This window comes from Piliocolobus tephrosceles, chromosome 11 (assembly GCF_002776525.5).
Source record: "Piliocolobus tephrosceles isolate RC106 chromosome 11, ASM277652v3, whole genome shotgun sequence".
NCBI classification, from domain to species: Eukaryota; Metazoa; Chordata; class Mammalia; order Primates; family Cercopithecidae; genus Piliocolobus; species Piliocolobus tephrosceles.
In genome coordinates this window covers 52,253,926-52,272,634 of record NC_045444.1, presented here as the reverse complement: position 1 = coordinate 52,272,634, position 18,709 = coordinate 52,253,926, and the positions used below count along the sequence as shown (strand labels likewise).

The 18,709-nt window shown below is 36.0% G+C and overlaps 1 protein-coding gene and 1 non-coding gene across 3 annotated transcripts in view; one reads left to right on the top strand and one right to left on the bottom strand.

Moving 5' to 3' along the window:
* The first annotated feature begins 665 nt into the window (after positions 1-665).
* SCN9A (sodium voltage-gated channel alpha subunit 9) overlaps positions 666-18,709 on the top strand; it is a 184,549-nt gene continuing 166,505 nt past the window's right edge. For both annotated transcript variants that reach the window (XM_023188138.2, XM_023188137.2), the window contains exon 1: positions 666-960. The gene's annotated coding sequence lies outside the window, so the exon portion shown is untranslated. The remainder of the gene's footprint in view (positions 961-18,709) is intronic.
* Positions 17,401-17,503, bottom strand: LOC111523518. Its single transcript, XR_002725552.1, has one exon. It is a non-coding gene; the product is annotated as a small nucleolar RNA U13 (small nucleolar RNA).

The window sequence follows — 18,709 nt, the reverse complement described above, 5'->3', positions numbered from 1 at the left end:
TATTATTTGCTTGCCTGGAAGACTCTGCAATTCAATTGATTTGCATATATATATAAAGAAAACAGAAAACATAGCCTAGATACCGGTTTTGAGCGTCACCGCCCCACTCGCGGTTGTGAGCAAAGCCCTAGGGAAGAAACCAATTCCCAGCCTAGACTCTTCAGAGCCCAGGACCCGGGAGGCGCTGGCCAGACGATGTTGTCTGGCTCCCCACCCACTGCCCCAGACTCAGGGCTTTGCCATTGGTCCCCACCTCCTCTGTTCCGGAGTTTTTCTCCATCAAGCCACACAAAGTGGCTTCTCGGAAGCGTTAGCCGATTCTGCTGAGCAGGAAGGGAGGAAAGGGATGAGGGGGGCGGGGGTGAGATAAGGGAAGGGCTCTTCTGGCTGCTGGACACACACACACACACACACACACACACACACACACACACGCGAGCGCCCCACCCAATGAGTGGCCGTGGATGGCAGGTCGTGCAACCCCCTCCTCCGCCTTCTATTAGCGCATGGTGCAGAGGCTGCAGCGTCGCCACCACCGCGCCCCTAGGTGGGTCTCCGCCCTGCGCCGCCTGCTGGAGTGGAGGGAGGGAGGGAGCAAGGGGTGGGGACCCGGGCGCGCGGGGAGGAGTGGAGGAGGCAAAGCGGCGCAGCTGCCCTCGGGGAGGCGGGGCTGCTACCTCCCTGGGCGCGCCCTGGCTGGAGGGGCGCAGTCTGCGTGCAGGCAGGCGGTCGCCAGCGCTCCAGCTGCGGCTGTAGGCTTTCCAATTCTGCCGGCTCGGCTAGGGCTGGGCTAGCCTGGGTGCCAGTGGCTGCTAGCGGCAGGCGTCCCCTGAGCAACAGGAGCCCAAAGAAAAAGAAGCAGCCCTGAGAGAGCGCCGGGAAAAGAGAGGCCCGCGCCCTCCCCTGGGGCCAGATTCTGCGAGTGCACTAGGTGGGGATGGTCAGCCGGCTAGGTAGCAAGTAAGTGCCTTTTCTTTTGCTGCTTCGGTGGGGAGGGGAGGAGAAGCCCCCGGTCTTTCGCCCGTGCTCGCCTCAACCGCCACACCCACCTGTGTCTGTTTTCACATCTCGGTTCTGGCACTCTGTATACGCCACCTGGAAAGAAGAGAGGGGAGAAGCTTGACCGGGTGGTTTCAGCAATGGGCGGAAGAAGAACTGTGGGTTTGCTGCCAGGTTCTGAAACTGTGGAAAGGAAGGGTAGCAATGCCTGGTGGTTTACTTCCTTTTATTTCTGTTTACGCTAGCAGAGTTGTTAGATGGGCTTCAGCTCAAGGGGCAGCTCATTTTTTACGAGCAAAAAGCGTGTGCTGTATTTTCCATCTGCAAAGCTGAGGGTGCAGAACCAGGGTAGCAGTTACTACCTGTGGGGACAGAAAAGAACCCCCGCACCCCTTAAGAGCACACAAACACAAATAATTGACAGGACAGCTCTGCCCCTATTTCTCAGCGCAGTTTATTTATTTATTTCTTCGAATAAGCACTTTACAGTGAAATTCAGAAAAGGTGCAGAATCCTTTTAACTTTTTATCGAATTCAACTTCGGAAACTCATTTACTTTTGGGGAAAAAAATGGATATTTTCGTCCCTTATATTCAAGACAAAAATCAGAACAAGAAACTAGAAACATTAATGCCAGTTTTTGTGATTATAGTAAACATTGCGCTCATTATTTTAGGTTTTTTGTTTTTTAACTTGAAGCGTTCGTAGATTGTATCTACCCTGATGTTAAGAGTAATTTACATGAGAAACTTCGGGGAGTTTTTAAGAAGCTAGTGTCAGTGAGATAAAAATCAAATCAAAGTAAGCTTTTAAGGAAGTGATAGCTTGTCAGTACCTGACAAGTCAGTGTTGGAAGGTTTAGTTCTTTTCAGAAACATATTTGTTATTCTTTTCTATTTCTTCTTCCCTGTAGACAAGATAAAGATTTTCTTTCTCTTTCTCTTTCTTTCCTTGTAATTTAAATATATTTTTATGATTTTTGCTTTAACATCAATATAAACCTATTTTATATAAACTGCAAACCAAATCCAATTACTCAACTGTTCATTTTATTGAAAATTATTCAGATTTTTTCCACTATTTAAAAAAGTTTAAACTAGAATTTTTTTCTTGTAATTTATGGTGAGATTTTCAAAAAATTATTGATTATTTGAAAGCTAGCTGATCCCTATGTAACAAATTTTCATGATTGTTAGACTAGCTTATCAACAACCAGATTTTAGACAGAATATGGTATTTGATGTAAAGAAGGATGTGCCCTCTATTTAGGCAACTGATAGTTTGGCTTAAGACAATTTTTAAAAAATTTTGTAGATGTTTAAAAGGAGGTTTCCTTAAGTAAACCACTGTGCAGTTGTGGGACACAGTGATGTATTTTTACAGTGACTGGATATATGATATGCCTTGATTCCTGTGGTGCAGGGCGGGCTCACAGAGTACCTGATGCTTCTACAGAAAAAGATGAGTCAGGTCTGGCTCTCTGCCAAAAGCATCTTGGGCCTCCTGTCCCCTCCGGCCTGCACATAATAATGGGAGCCCTTCTGTGGTAATGCTTCTGTGTTTTTGCTACCTGTTGCTGTGCTGAGTTTCAGCAGCAAAATAGATAAATAAACAAATAAATAAATAAATTCAGAAGAGCAATCAATAGGGTTCTATTTACTTTATTTAATATAATCAACCCACTTTCTCTGTGGCAAGGAAAAAAGTAGAATTTTTCATTTTACATGAATAATAACTATTTTTTATACAATTCCCATTCCTATTAGTTATTCAAAAGAGTGTGAAGTGCTAGAAGGATTTATATGGTACTTTTCTAAGACAAGTCATGATCTTGTAAAACAGCTTGAAGTTTATTAATGTAAATGGAACATTCTAGATGTCATAATGGTAATAATTTATGCCTTTCCCTAACACTCTGTCTAAGATTCTTTCCTCCCATCTTCATTATCTGAATAAATGGCTTCACCATCCAAGTATTGAAATCACCTTTGATTGCTCTGTTCCTCAGTACTCCATTTCAGCCCTTTCCAGCCTATAAGTAGATCTATTAATCTTATCTCCCAAACTTATTTCTATTTCATCATACGTCTCAGATACATCTCATTCACCCTCTTTTCTGTATCTACACTGCCATCAAATTAGTTCAGGTCATCATCATAATTTACTTGGAACCCTGCCACAGCCTCCACATCCATCTCTCTACTTCTGTAATTTTCTTCCCTGCAATTCATTCTCCATACAAAACAATACCATCCTGTCTCCCCTAACAAACATTGGCTCACAACTGCATTTTAAAAAAGAAGAAGAAGAGGAGAAGAAGAAGAAATAAACACGACAACACAGAGACCAATTAGCAACAACAATAAATGCCTTTCCTCAGCATCTGGTTTACTCTCTGTTCTGACCCTTCTCTCCAACCTCACCAGAACCTATTCTCTTCTCATAAAGGTGCACCTGCCCAGGTGGTGGCTAAAACACATGAAACAATAGCACTCTTTAAGGCCTTTTCAAATGCTTACTCCTTCTTAAACTTTAAATCTCAACTCGTGGTTTTTTTGTTTTGGAAAGATCGTTTTTGATCATCTTGTCAAAAGTAGGTTGTCGCCTTTTGGTCTTGATGTTGGTACCTTATTTGTTTCTTTCATAATGCTTGTTACAGCATGCAGGTATTTTGTGAATTTGCATGCCGAATACTCCAAGAGAACTCAGACTGTGTCTTCATTGTTGACTTAGCTTCCAGAATAGTGCCTGGCATCAAGGAGTAGGGGGTTCATAGATATTTATATAAATAATAAAGTACGAAACTATGGATTCTTCCAGAATAAAGCTTATTAACCCTGGAAACATGAATTTTGTGATTCTATTTATTTTTTTATTTGTCGAGCATTTAGTATGTTTACAATATCATGGTATGATTTTGAGGAGGTAAAATTAAAATATCCTGAGATGTATTCTCTCTTTTAGCAGTATAGGTGATAATGTACTCAAAGATAGGTAATTTGTAATTCATTCGTAGAAAGGCAGTGACCACAAATGTATTAAAATATATTTTAAGAAAAAGTGGATTGCATAAACTAGTATGATTTTAGTATGAGTGACTCCAAATCTAAAATGATAACCTTGTTAGCTTTAAATCTGTATCACCTAACAGAAATTTGAGGGCCAGTCAATAGTCACTGACTATGAATTTAAAATATTCTTTTAAAATAAATATAGACGCTTATGTGAGCTCAGGTGATAGAAATATAGTCAGATGAGGCTGAGGCCATAGGTCAGGTTTCCACATGGTCTAAATTGATGTTTGCCCCGGGTACAAAGGGCACATTATCCAAAAATTTGAAGCATTCTCCAAGGAAGGTCCAGAGAGGCAATGTGGGCTTATCCATGAAGACCCATCACTGTTATTAGAGTGGGAGTAAGGACTGCAAACTTGATGCTCATAAATGATTGTGTCATATTTATACTAGAATTTTACCACACACACACACACACACACACACACACACACACACACACACTTCGTATGGTGATTTGCCTTACCCCTTTATTTTTCAAGACTGTACCTAAAGATATTAAACAAACAGCTAGTTTTGCTACTAACATTTGGTTGAAAATTTGGCTTTCAGTTAGGTGACAAACTCTGATTAATGATTTTTTAATGTAACAAATGGCCAGTCACAGATTTTTGGTAAATAATTTGGTTACCACATTACATCTTGAAGGACTAAATTATTTCACTAATTGCTAGCAGGGATTTTTAAAAATTTGCTCTGAAGAGGACATATTGTGGATGTTGTATTGGAGGACATCTGTGTACTAATTGAAGATGGTCCTTCATATTACACATCACAAATTAGCTAATTTATTCTTTGCAGAAGTATTATGACATCTTTCTTTACAACTATGTAGAGTTAGATTACCCCTTGAGAGGCAAGTTCATATTAAAATAGATATTATAAAATTGTATAAAAATATTTTATATGAGGATTTATGAGACCATCCAGAGAATGTGGGTAGAATACTTTTGTGGAATATGAGATAACAATTTTGGTGTCCTGCCATTCTAAAAAATGAAATTTCTTCATTGAAGGTTTCACTTACTCTTTCCTCTCTGCATTGCTGGAAGGAAATGACTTTAGGCAAAAGAGAAAGCCATCAGCTCTTGGCAGCTAAAGGTGGAATGAAGTTTGGAGGAAAGAAACCCTTCTGAGTGGTGAGGAAAAATGCCAGACCATGATAAAGTGGGGAAGGAAGAGGGGAATGCCTTGAACAGTGCCAGTATGCATAATCTGCCACAGACAAATTTGAATTGACATATGTGGAATTGAATTATTCTATATCTTTTTAGTCCTATAGAGAAAACCATTCTTTCCACATCTCTTTTTAAAATAACAACTTACTGTAAGCAAAAAAATATGATGTTATTGTTTCTTTAATACAGGAGATGAAATATCTTTAGATTTTTTAAAGTGATATAACATGGAGCCAAAAATGCCATATATTATGGTCAAAACCTACCATTACTTTAATTGTAATTTCCTTGCTATTCATTTTATGATTTCCTTTTGTTGTGTCAAGTGTTGGAGAGACTGCTATTACTGATCATAAATTTCTTTAAAATGTCTCCTTGGATTTTTTACAAAGCTTTCTGAATCATTTATCAAAATACAATAAAACTCTAATTGCACCTAGGATTGTCACTTGGAAATTTAGAAAGAGTGAGTACATTCACAATGTCATTAAGTTAGCATCCTGCCCTGCAATGAATGCCCTTTTTCTTCTTTTTGTCCTTCTTCTCTCTTACATCTCATCCTCCATATGTTTGATATGTATGCCAGTAACGCAAATGTTACTCCACTTTTAGGTCAAACTATCAGTACAAATAATTGGAAAAATAGGCCTCTAAAGAAAGATAAATAAGATTGGATACATACATTAAAATATAAGTATTAAAAACATTCCCATTAGCTGTTTAATAAAAATGTTATGTGCTATATGCACACCTAGACTCTCTGTATTATCTGATTTTAAATTTTTTTATTTTTTATTTTTTATTTCTTTGAGACAGACTCTGGCTCTGTCGCCCAGGCTGGAGTGCAGTGGCGCTATCTTGGCTCACTGCAAGCTCTGCCTCCCAGGTTCATGCCATTCTTCTGCATCAGCCTCCTGAGTAGCTGAGACTACAGGCACCCGCCACCATGCCCAGCTAATGCTTCTGTATTTTTAGTAGAGACGGGGTTTCACTGTGTTAGACAGGATGGTCTCAATCTCTTGATCTTGTGATCTACCCATTTCAGCCTCCCAAAGTGCTGGGATTACAGGCGTGAGTGAGCCACCATGCTCAGCCCATTATCGTTTTTTTGTTTTGGTTTTTGTTGTTGTTTTTTTTTTAATGGGGGTAATTTCACTGGATGTAGTATCTGTCAACTTTTACTAGTTGCTCCTACACTATATGTTTTTAAATCCAATGTAATTATTTTAAAAATATGTCATCTTCTTGAGAGTCTATACTTTAGAATTTGAAAAAAGTGAATGTAGATATTCAAATACATGCAGATGAGTAAAACAGGGAAAAATGAGAAAAATGTCACATGATAATAAAATATGCCAGGCGCAGCTGGTCACTCCTGCAATCCCATCACTTTGGAAGGCTGAGGCTGGAGGATTGCTTGAGCCAGGAGTTCTAGATCAGCCTGGGCAATAAAGGGAAACCCTGTTTCTACAAAAAAAATTAAAATTTTATTTCATATATTGATTTAAACTCTACTAAATGACTATTCTTTCAAGTCAATAGACAATGTATCTTTTAGGGCTCAGAGTAAAGACAATTTATTAAGTAAATTTTGAATAGGATGAATTGAATGCTTTATTGGTAAGCGATGCCTTTATCTGAGTGATTCCTTCTAGGTAAATATTATGGAACCACCTTTATAAATGATCTTTTGATGGAACAAGATATTATAAAGTTGAAGTGATGAAATTGTTTCCCTCTTAACAAAATATGTATTCTTATTACCCCATGCACAAACTTGGCTCATGGTAATTCAGGTAGGGAAAAGGGAAGTAGCCTACTTATGGATCAATTGAGAATAAGTTTCTTAAAATCCCGTGAGATCAGCTGACAGACTTTTAGGAATGAACACTTGTAGAACAGCTAGGCAGAGATGTGCCTTTCAAAATTTATATTACATGTCTACTATATTTCAGACTGTAAAATATTTTTATAAAGTGTTAAAAGCACAGAGAAATAAATTTGAGTTCAAATTAGTATAGTGAAAGAAAGTTTTTTTTCTCCCAAATATTTCCTTTACTCGATATGGTCTTAGTCAAATATTAATTTATTAAATATTGCTTTCCTGTAAATTAGTAGTATTTGCTTCTAAGGGTTATTGTATATATTATACATATAGTATATTATATATTAGGAGATATATATGTATATATATCCTAATTTCTTTTTTCCAAAACAATCATTTTAGTGTCTTACACATGATAAGTAGATATGAGTAGATGTTCAATAATGTTATCTAGACATTTAATAACTTAGAATATTATAATCAAAATGCATTTTTTTTTTTTTTTTTTTTTGAAACTAAGTTGCACTCTTGTTGCCCAGGCTGGAGTGCAATGGTATGATCTTGGCTCACTGCAACCTCCTCCTCCCAGGTTCTAGCAATTCTCCTGCCTCAGCCTCCCAAGTAGCTGGGATTACAGGCATGCGCCACCATGCCCAGCTAATTTTGTATTTTTAGTAGAGACAGGATTTCACCATGTTGGCCAGGCTGGTCTTGAACTCCTGACCTCAGGTGATCTGCCCACCTAGGCCTCCCAAAGTGCTGAGAGATTACAGGTGTAAGCCACCATGCCCAGACTCTTTTCTTTTTTTTTTTAATTAAGTTTCAACGTACATGTACAGGATGTGCAGGTTTTTTTTACGTAGGTAAAGGTGTGCCGGTTTCACTCTGTTGCCCAGGCTGTGGTGCAGCGGTGCAATCTTGGCTCACTGCAACCTCTGCCTCCCAGACTCAAGTGATTATCCTGCCTCAGCCTCCCGAGTAGCTGGGATTACAGGCGTGCACCACCATGCCCGGCTAATTTTGTAGTTTTAGTGGAAATGGGGTTTTACTGTGTTGGCCAGACTAGTCTCGAATTCTTGACTTCAGGTGATCCACCCACCTTGGCCTCCCAAAATGTTGGGGTTACAGGTGTGAGCCACTGCGCAAGGCCAGCAATTATGCTGTTATAAGGAAAAATACATATGGAAAAGTTTACATCTGGCTAATATTACTGATAACATTAGTGTAACAGTCTTATTGATGCTAAACTGAGCAGTTTGTTAAGGGATTTTCATATGCTCCATTTAAATCCTCATGACCACCATTTGAGATGAGAACACTAAGGCTCAGAAATTACCTAACCTTTCCAAAGACTAACGGTGGTTACTAAACTTGAATAACATATACATTTCTTTTATAGAAAAGAAATCTTATATATTCCAAGAATACATTTGCATATACCCCACACAGATACACCTGGTGGTTACGTTACCAAGCATTTTAAAAAATATGTTTAACCCTTAATGGAGCTAAAATAAAATTACATTCAAACATACCAAATCATGTAATTATAGTTAATAGAAAACAACAGAAAAAGAAAGATGGAAGATTGTTTCAATTTTCATCTTGAATACCAATTCCTGAGGGGTACATTGTGTTAAGTCAAAATTGAGATTTTGGTGGAAGTTTGTAGACATTATGAAAAGAGTACCTATGCATTTAAAGTGTTTTTGAAGTTGTTTTGTAGGTTGAATGGCTTCCCTTTCCTGGTCTAGAAGTATCATTGCACTACTCTGACTTGACTTTGCTATGATTCACATATTTTGTTTTAACATTTAAAAACATTGAAATGGGAAAAAGGCCTTCCCCAAGGTAGAAAAGATTTGAAAAAAGAGGAATGGTTTAATTAAAAGGGAAATATGTATAAAATGTCTAGGGTGAGCCAGGCGCAGTAGCTCACGCCCGTAATCTAACACTTTGGAAGGCTGAGGCAGGCGAATCACTTGAGGTCAGGAGTTCGAGACCAGCCTGGCCAACATAGTGAAACCCCATCTCTACTAAAAAAAATATAAAAATTAGCCAGGCATGATGGCCAGCGCCTGTAATCCCAGCTGCTCGGGAGGCTGAGGCAGGAGAATTGCCTGAGCCTGGGAGGTGGAGGTTGCAGTGAGCTGAGATCAAGCCACTGCACTCCTGCCTGGGCAACAGAGCAAGACTCAGTCTCAAGAAAAAAAAAATGTCTGAGGTGAAGTTTATTCGGAAATGGAGAAGAAACAGGGAATGAAGCTACACATATGAGATCCTGGAGCTAGGGGATAGAGAAGTATGAAAAGCAAAGTGATCTTGTGCAGGATAAGACAATGGTGTTCATTGGAAGTATTTATATATCCTGGAAAATAAAAATTTAGACATTCTATATTGGAGGAGTACAAATATCTAGAGCATCACAAATTGATACACACAAATGAAACCTAAATCACAGTATTTGTCACAAAGACTCAATTATCTATGTCAGTTAAACTGTCTAACATCAATAATTCAAGAAGTTGACTTTTAAAGGTTTTAAAACATTTTTGGAAAACTTATTTTACATTGTATTTATAATAATTTTTGCATGCAATTTTTAAAAATATCTATTATCCACTTAGATACTGTACTTTGGGATATAAAAACCATGGGAAATTTGGCCCTTGAGTTCTATGATATATCTCAATCTATTTTAGTTATTTGTGGATTGGTATCTTATCCTCTAGACTAAGTGGTTAAGGTTTCATCAACACTACAATGAGATAATCATCTCACACCTGTTAAGATGGCTATTATAAAAAATGAAAAGTGTTGTTGAGAATGTGAAAAAAATGAAACCCTTGTCCACTGTTGGTGGGAATGTATAATAGTGTAGCTGCTATGGAAAATAATATGGAAGTTCCCCCAAAAATTAAAAATAGAACTACCATACAATCCAGCAATCGAAATCAGGATCTCAAAGAGATATATGCACTTCTGTGTTCATTGCAGCATTATTCACAATAGCAAAAATATGAAAACAACCCAAATGATCATCAACAGATGAAAGGGTAGAGAAAATGTGGTCTGTATATAAAATAGAATATTATCTAGCCTTAAAAAAAGAAAGAAATCTTACTATTTGTGACAGCATGCATGGACCTGGAAGAGACATGCTAAGTGAAATAAGGGACACAAAAACTTTTGGCAGTGACAGATATGCTTAAGAGGTAGAGTGGCAGATAAGAAAAAACAAAGTTAAAGCTGAAATTTCCAATTGATTTATTTTAGCCTAGTGATTAATCATTAGGTCTGGCCTCCAAAATGTGTAGGTCAGGAGTTGGCATCCAAGTTGGTATTGGTGCCATTGAGGTTTGTGGGGAGGGAAGACCTGGCAGAGATCCCAAGGGCAGTGGTAAGTGGCTGCTGAGTCCCTCCAGGCCAGCTCCAAGAACTCGCAACCTCACTCTTCTCAGCATTCATACTTTTCCTGGAATTTAAAAGCAATTCCTTCTTTTCTTCTCTCTTTCTTTTTTCCCCCTCTTTCTTCTTCATAAAGTTTTTATTGTAGACACCAGATACAATGAACAGCACATGGATATTTGACGCCAATTTTAAGAGATAATGAGTAGATAAATATTCACCACTATCCATCATTGTACCATATAATATACTGTGAAAAACAATAAAACAGGACAGAGAATTGAGAGAAGGAGGTATTATTTAAAGTGGTCAGAAAAATTTTATACAGGGGTATTTGAGTAGAGACGTGAAGTGAATGAGAAAGTAAGGGAGCTACCTAAACAACTGAAGGATCATTCTAGTCACAAAAAACAGCAATTGCAAAAGCCCCAAGGCATATTTGATGTATTTAAGGAGAAGCAAGAAAGCCAGTATGGTTGAAATACAGAGAGCAAGGTTGAAAGCAGAAGATGAGGGTTTTTCTTGATTTTATGGGGATTACTAACCTGTGTTGAGGGCTGCGTGATAAATCAATGCTAAAATTACCAGCAGGGGTACAGCTTTGGAAGGGGATGAGTGTGCTCTTTTTTTAACTGGATCTCTTTCTGGACATGGGTAACGTATAGTCATAAAAAATGTTTGAGAAGTCTCTAATTTCTGTACAAAAGTAGTGTTTTTATCATTTTTTGTGATTTAGATGTAAATGTATATGTACATGCATTTATATATATTTATGTATTGATTTACTATTTATGCAAATATGTATAATGTATTTATATGTAAATATTCTATATTCTCTTCCTGTCTGTAATGAATTGGATTCTTGGAACCTCTTATTATTATTTGGGGCAGAGGGAAGGGCTAATAAGACAAAGATTACAATTGAGAATAACTTTAAATGTTTACATTTTGGAAACTTAAACAATGGTGGGAGTACAGTAATATTTTGTATATTTTGATCAGTTTTTAGGTTTATTATATGATTATTTCTCATGAAATAGTGGTACTGCATAGATATAAATGACTACTGCCTAGCAAAACAGATACCAAGGAGACACACCGCGTGTTGTCAGGGTTGACCCATTGCTAACTGCTGTGATTTTGTTCTACTGACTCTTTCTGCCTTACGGATCTCAAAATATGCTAGTGAATTAAAAAATATATATTTTGGTAAAAAGCATATAACAAAATTTACCATTTTAACCATTTCAAATGTACAATTCAGAGGCATTAAGCACATTCATGTTGTACACGATCACCACCATCCATCTTCAGAACATTTTCATCATTCCAAACAAAAACTTGGTAACTATTAAACAATGACTCCCCACTCCTCTCTTCCCGTATTACCCAGTAACCACTATTCTATTTTCTCTTTGAATGTGATTATTCTAGGTACTTCATATAAGTGGAACCCTACAACCTTTGTCTTTTCATGTCTGACTTATTTCACTTAGCATAACATTTTCAGGGTTCATCCAGGTCGTAGCATATCTCAGAATTTTATTCATTTTTAAGGCTGTATAGTATTTTATTGTGCATATGTACCACGTTTTGTTTATCTGTTCGTCTGTTGATAGACATTTGGGTTGTTTTCACTTTTTGGCTACTGTGATTAATGCTGCTATGAACACTGGTGTACAGATAACTATGTGAGTCCCTTCTATTAATTATTTAGGATGCATGCCCTAAAGTAGAATTGCTGGATCATGTGATAATACTGTTTAATTTTTTGAGGAACCACCACTGTGTTTTCTGCAGCAGCTGCACTATTTTATATTCCTATCAGCAATGCAGAAGGGTTACAGTTTCTCCACACCCTTGTCAATGTTTCTTTTCCTTTTTTTTTTTTTTTTTAACAATAGCCATCCGACCAAGTGTTAAGTGATATTTTATTGTGGTTTTGATTGACATTTCCCAAATGATCGGTGATGTTGAGCATCTTTCCACGTACTGATTGACCTTTCTTTGGAGAAATGTCTTTTCAAATCCTTTGTTCATTTTTAATCTGCTTATTTTTTGTTGAGGTGTAGGAATTTTTTATATATTGCCAGTGTTAATCCCTTATCAGATATATGATTTGCAATTATTTTCTCCCATTATATGGATTGTCTTTTCATTTTCTGGTAGTGTTCTTTGATGCACAACAGTTTTAATTTTCACAAAATCCAGTTCAGCTCTTTTTTTTCTTTTGTTGACCGTGTTTTGGTTCCATGTCCATGTGCCAAACCTAATGTCTTGAAGATTTTTCCCTATGATATCTTCTTAGAATTTTACAGTTCTAACTCTAATGTTTAGGTCTGTGATTCATTGGTGATTTTTAAGAAATTGCTATATAATTCATAGATTCTAAGAGAGTTTCCAGCTTTCCCATGCCCATTGTCACCAGAGATCTGGTTTTTAGTCTAAATGTGCCTTACTGTGAACATGTGCCTTCCTTTTCAAGAACTCCCATTTCATTTTGTTTTGTTCTATTTTTTATTTTATACTAGGATTAAAATTTTTGAGTTGTTGTATAAATATACTAGCAATTTAGGAGAATTCCTGATGGGAAAGAATATCCTTGCCTAGCTAGTTAATGAATTTGGGGACCCTTCATTTTCTAATCCTAGATATGATTACGTCAAACAAGGATTCATTGTGCTGTAGTTGGAATACACACAGACCCTTTTACAGTGCTTTGCACAGAGAAGGTGCTTAATACTTGAGTAAACAAATTGAGTAAATGAGTAAAAAAGAAAAGCTATCTTGTTTTCTCAATAGTCAAGTAGATCAATGATTTCTACCATTTAGAATCTTAGATTTATTTTAATAAAGTAAGTTCAAAAATCTCCTCTCTTCTTTCCATTAATTTTTAGTAAAGTCATTTATTTTTCACTCAGTTTTGTTAAAATGTTTTCAGAAGAGTTTGTTGCTGAAACCTGAAGTTTGAAGGTTAGTGTTTATACCACAGATATTTCTTGTTTTTAGACAATCCTTGTGGAGGTTAAGTTCCCTAGGCAATATACCTTTTCCCATTGGGGAGTTACAAGCAAATGAAAAATGGTGACTATTTATAGAAACTCAAGGTCACTAAGTAAATTTTGCATTTTCATGAAAATATGACATCTGGACATTTTAAAAAATGAACAGGTCAATTCATTAATTGGAATAATAAAAAGAAGTCTGTAAATAAAAGTTAAGCACCTTTCTCATTGAATTGTTGTGAACCATTTTTGCCTAAGCGCTTGCTTTATCTCAGAATCCAAGCCTTCTAGTCAAAGTTATATTCCTAGTAAATTTAATAATTTTTAAATAATAATTTAATAGTTTTAATTCCTTCTGGAATATAAATTTGATCAGGAGTCTTGGATTCTCAGATAAAGCAAATGTTTAGGCAAAGCACTTCCTTCTGGAATATAAATTTCAAGAAGGATAGGAATTATTTTCTTCCTATTCACTTGTTATTCCATGATCGCTATCCAATTTGGAATATTCTTCATGGCTCCAATTCTGTTTATATCTGTGAGGTTCTGAAAATTCTGCCCCCAAATGGCAGAAAGTAAGAAATACTATACATTTAATTCACCCTTAAAAAACTAGCCATAGCCTTTATATTTGAATATACTTTAAACAACAACAACAGAAAGAGAATGCATTTTAAACAATATCACCTGAGTTTCATCATATTCCCAGATTATGGTGAGGGTTACTAGATACCTTGCCATAATCATAGCCTTTAGTTCTAAGAGAGAGCAGAGAAATAAGAAACACAGGAAGCCATGTCTATGAACATGTTAGTTTGCAAAAGGTTTGTTTGCAAACTCATGTTATTTATAACATAGTACTTTACCATCTCCAGATGAATTTCCACCAAATAAACTGTTCCTTTAGACTCCTAAAACCAGATTACCCCCTTCCTTTGCTAATATAGATCATTAAAGAATGTCTTCATCAAAAATCTTATGAGTAGATGTCACTAGTTTTGACAATGTCCACAAATATTCCAAAGAATACTTTGGCATGCATGCTTCTTAGCTCACTTATTTTGATGTTGAGTTAAAGGGCTTTTAACAATTCCTACCCCATCAGGAATATTTCATTAGCAGTTGTTACCGTGCTTGAATTTTGCCTTCTTGAATGAATACCTAGTCTTTTCTCACTTTGGCATTAAGTTCTGGTGCATCTGTTGCTAATGAAAAATCCTCTGACCCATGCTAGAGCATTTTCTTTAAAAAAAAAAAAAATGTTTCTTGTATCTTGCTGGCTAGTGCCTAAGCTCATTATTTTAAACTTTTGCATAATTCTGCTCAGTCCTAGAGGGTCATCATTACTGACAATGGTTAATCTTTTGTGCACTTGCCACATTTATTATTTTCTTACTTTTGATTATTTTATTATTTTTCTTTGGTTCCCATCATATTCCAGTGTTTTTATTATTAAATCTTTCAACATCCTTGGTGTGTTCAGTATATTTACATTTATCAAACCTGATGGATTTAAAAATTTACATCACCTTGAAAGCAAAGCCCACATCCTGTAGGTACTGAACAGACTAATGAACTTTGTATTGGCAGGACTAAGATGGCTGTATGGGACATATATTGCCACCTGTTGGTAGAAAGCAGTGTAGTCTTGGTTTTGCTGTAAGCATATATTTTAGTCTTTAAAATATTCTGAGTTGAAAGCTTCTTAAGAAGAAAAGGTTTTGTATATGCAATACAAAATCTTTTCTATTACAAAGTAAGCAAATATATTCTCATTCCTAAGAACATTAGTTTTAGGTATACAAAATCAACTCATAAGAAAATTGCTAAAATCACTAATAATAACAGTTACAATGTATTATGCACTTAAAGTGTACCAGAAAATGTGCTAAGTGATTCAAATTTAGTGTGTAACTTTTTCCACTAAAATGACCTTATAGAATTATCATTTTCAGCTCTGTTTTGCTATGTAAGATCTGAGTTTTCGTGAAGTTAATTAAATTCCCCAAGGACATAAGCTAGTAAGGACATAAGTTGAGATGGGATGTGAACCCATGTCTCTCTCACTCTGGATTCATGAATTTAACAACTGTGTTATGCTGTCTTACTATTTTACTGCAGATCTGTATTTTAAATTAAAGCCATAAACATGTTTGACAAGATAAAACATAGGTAGCAAATATACTCCACATAAGATTTTCATAAGGTTTTGTGCTTATTGGCCAACTCATAGCTTATTATTTAAAAATTGCAGCCTTATAGGGAAGAAAGATAATAATCTTGCTGTTATTTATTTAGCCTAGGCACTGTGGTAGGCACTTTACGAAAACTATTTCTATTCTACATGATAACCTTATAAGACAGATATACTTCTTCCTTTCATTTGTGGGGAATTTGCATAATGCTGCAGAGTTAATTTATGGAATAAACAGGAAATTCAACCCTGTGTCTGCCTGGCACCAAAGTTATTACTATGCACTTTCTCCTAAATCATGTTGATGTTTTGAGGGAAGTGGATACATGTATAATAATATTGGAAATACATTTTCTCTCTAATTATTTAAATAAGGGTGTAGAACATGTTCTGCAGCCATACTTTAGTGACTCCAAAGGTCATCTAAGTCTGTGATAATTTTGTGCTCACAGTAAAGGCTTAACTAACAGAGAGATGGGATGTAATGTGAACTAAGAAGTATTTTCTGTCTTCCTTTATATATGCTGTATATATAAGACTTCATGAATTTTTATTAAAACATTCAGATATGCCAGCAAATATTGACAATAATCTTAATTTTTCCCAGGGTAGTACACTTCTTAAGATTATAAACTTTCATTTCTTATAAACTTGACGAACACTGTATTTTAAAAGGCTGTACATAGGACTAAATTTATATCTTAATAACAAAATAATAAATAATGTATAATATAAATGATTATTACAGGGTATTATGAAATACCCAAATCACAATATTTTAATAATCATAGAATCTAGAAACAAGCCCCTATCAGTTGTCTGAATATAAAATTATCACATATACAGCTTAATTTGTTTTGATATCAATTGTTCATATACTAAAAAATACCATAAAATTGAATTATTTTAGGTTATGAAATATTGAACTACTCTTGTTAAAGTTATCGAACTGGTTTGCCATCTACCAAATTAAGCATTTCTAAAAAATAATGATTATTTTAAGAATTTATTTACATGATTAACATAATGTTACTTATGAAGGAAGCAATGGTAAGATTTCAGCAATCAGGCAAGTATTTAATGAAAAGTATTTGATTTCATACATATTGATGCACTTAACATTAGAGACACTAAAATAAGTAGCCAGCCTGCCTGTTTTTCTTGTGATATTATACTTGGCATACTTTTTTTTTACAATCTAAAGAAGAGGTATTAACAAAGGAGTCAGAGTGCTTACAGTTGGCCGTTCCTTTTAAGTTAATTTTTAAAGATATTGCAATCCCAATGAAAATAAAAATAGAAATTTTTCCTATTTGGAATTAGATAATCTGAGTCTAGCTGGGAAATTGTACACACATAAAGGAGTAATATCTAATAGCACCAACCCTAATATGTAATGTTATTTATGCAAATACAGTAATTAAAATAGTATGGTGACCTAAATAGACAATTCATTGGAAGAAAATATGATATCCAGAAATAGGCATAATTACATATGAGAATTATAAAGGTAGCATCTTAAATAGGTTGAAAGAAATATTATTTAATAGGTGTCGTTGGGATACCTGGGTAGTCATGTGGATAAAGATAAATTCAGATTACTACTTTGCCACCTAACCCAAGATACATTTTAGTGGAATCAAATCTTTAAAATAACATACAAACCACAAAACTGCTAGAAGAAAACGTGAGCGTTTTGTTTTCTTTTTTCTTTTCACCTGAGATGGATAATATATCGACGTCATTACAAGGTTTGAGGGAGGAATATCTCACTCTTGCATGTGAAAGCCCAGTCATCACACTTATGAACTACAAAGGATCCAATAATTCTTTCAAAATCTTGAAGTAGAAATTATTTTCTAAGATAATATAAAACACAAGAGCCACTGTAGAAAGGATTGGTGAATTGAATTTAATTAAAATGTAGATGCTTTTAAAAGGCAAAAACTACCATAAACCAAAATAAACAAAACAGCAAAATTATAAACATATTTGTATTATATACCACAGATAAAAGCTAATTTTATTATTTTGTTAAGAGATCCTAAATTAATAAAATACTGATAGTCTATTTAAAAAGTGGACAAGACTACATACAGAAAGAGCACAGAAAAAAAAGCACAAATGGCATCTGAGGATATGAAAAGATCCCTGACCTCAGTCACAAAAGAAGATGCAAAGTAAAATGATAAGAATTAAGAAGTTTTCAGCTGGGTGTGGTGGCTCATGTTTGTGATCCCAGCACTTTGGGAAGCTGAGGCATGCGGATCACCTGAGGTCAGGAGTTTCAGACCAGCCTGGCCAACATAGTGAAAACCTGTCTCTACTAAAGGTACAAAAATTAGCCGGGTGTGGTGTCGGGCACCTGTAATCCCAGCTACTCAGGAGACTGAGGCAGGAGAATTGCTTGAACTCGGGAGGCAGACCTGAGATCATGCCAAGGCATTCCAGCCTGGGCAATGAGAAAGTGACTCCGTCTCCAAAAAAAAAAATGGTTTCATTCCCCACTTATTAGGATCACAAAGATGAAAAAGAAGATTATGAAATACTTTATTGAAGGTATGTGCAAACAATCCCTAACACACTGTTTGGGGAGAGCATGGATTGGTAGGTCTTTATGAAGGTGTTACCGATATACCAATAACCTCCTTGGTAGCTTCAAAAGGTAGCATCTTTCCCTGTTTGGTATTGGAGACCCAATACAAGAAACGGGAAATGTGAGTGTCAAGCAGTGCAAGCTTTATTCGATGGCCAAAGAATGGAGACGTGCAAGTGTGGCTCACAAGTCAACTTCTTCACTAGTGAGGAGTGAGGAAATTGAAATAGAAAGTATCTCTAATGAAGAAATTGGTCATTAAAAGTGAGGGGAGGAATGTTCCTGTCTTTTCCAGAAATAGGTGGTGAACTTCTTGGAACCAGAGTGCTGCCTTCCTTTTTGTCCTTTTATGGCTTCTTCTGGTCATTGTCATGGTGATTATCAACTGTCATAGCACTGACATGGCACTGATGAGGGTGTCATTTAGCAT